Source organism: Austrofundulus limnaeus, unplaced genomic scaffold (assembly GCF_001266775.1).
Source record: "Austrofundulus limnaeus strain Quisiro unplaced genomic scaffold, Austrofundulus_limnaeus-1.0 Scaffold11, whole genome shotgun sequence".
NCBI lineage: Eukaryota > Metazoa > Chordata > Actinopteri > Cyprinodontiformes > Rivulidae > Austrofundulus > Austrofundulus limnaeus.
In genome coordinates this window covers 1,832,286-1,833,436 of record NW_013952413.1, presented here as the reverse complement: position 1 = coordinate 1,833,436, position 1,151 = coordinate 1,832,286, and the positions used below count along the sequence as shown (strand labels likewise).

Sequence of the window (1,151 nt, the reverse complement as noted above, 5' to 3'; positions counted from 1 at the left end):
TTCTAAACTATTATGTCAAAATTTCTGCGACAGAACTTCCAAATAAGAAAAATAAAATTAAGTCAAATTAAATAAAAATAAAATAAAACTGCCAAATAAGGTCTGGACTTAACAACTACAATTTCTTCATCTTTATTCGCCTCTGGTTCTGGGTCAGACTCTGGCTCCAACATGTAAGGCTGGATGAACAAGTCTTCTGTTATTGACATCTTTTAATTAAATTGTAAATAAAACATTCCTGCAAGCTAGAAAACGTAATCCCCTCTCTCAAACCATAGTGGACCGGTCTGGAAGCAGGATAGGGGCGGTGCTTGAAGCGTCTTTAAAGGAACAGTATTATTTAAAACCAACTACTTTGAGACACACAGCAGACAGGTGGTGAAAGAGGTGCTGGTAAAGTTAAAATAAGGAGGAATTMAGAAAAWAATCATTGCAGCTCCACTTTACAAACCCTAACTGAATGAATTAAATGTGAAAAAGGATTTGAAAGCATTTGCCTACTTTAACTGATGAGGAACAGTTTAAATAGCCCATCAGATTCAAGGTTCATCATAATGTCAGATTTTATTAAACATAATTATTAGATGACTCTATGCCCCTGTGTGGTTTCCACTAAATCACATTAATGAAACAAACATAAATTTAAAAAAATGTGTCTGATACTTAAAATTTGTAATTTATGTTTGCACACACATGAAATTAGACTATACTCTACATTATTTGTGTCAAACTCYGGTCAGACCCAAACAATTTTTTCATTTAATCAGGCCAAACCGAAGCTGTGAGAAACTCCCACTTTTTTAAAACTCCATTTCTCAAACTGAGAAATAAGATTGTCATATAGCTGACAAATTTGTTTTCTTCTGTGTAAGAAACAAACGGGGCTGAAGTATGTTTTTGCACCCTTAATTGCATCAAAAAGTGGCAGAAAATAAAGTATCTTGAAAAAGTTATTCTAATTAGAGGTTATTAATGAGGAAAATAGTAATCTGTCTTTAACAAAGTTACTGATAGAGTGGTATGTTTTTAATGGTTCGTTGGCTATAAAACTTTCTGGAGGAGATGGTAATTCAGCAAGAACCCAAGCCTTTAAAATCATGACTTGACACGGATGGAGATTTTTCTGCTATAATTTTGTCCTGTATTACATA

At 33.4% G+C, this 1,151-nt stretch overlaps 1 protein-coding gene across 1 annotated transcript in view; it reads left to right on the top strand.

The window, feature by feature from the left end:
* The window catches only part of pdgfc (platelet derived growth factor c), a 56,767-nt gene that overhangs the window by 52,319 nt on the left and 3,297 nt on the right, over positions 1 to 1,151 (top strand). The window lies entirely within an intron of this gene.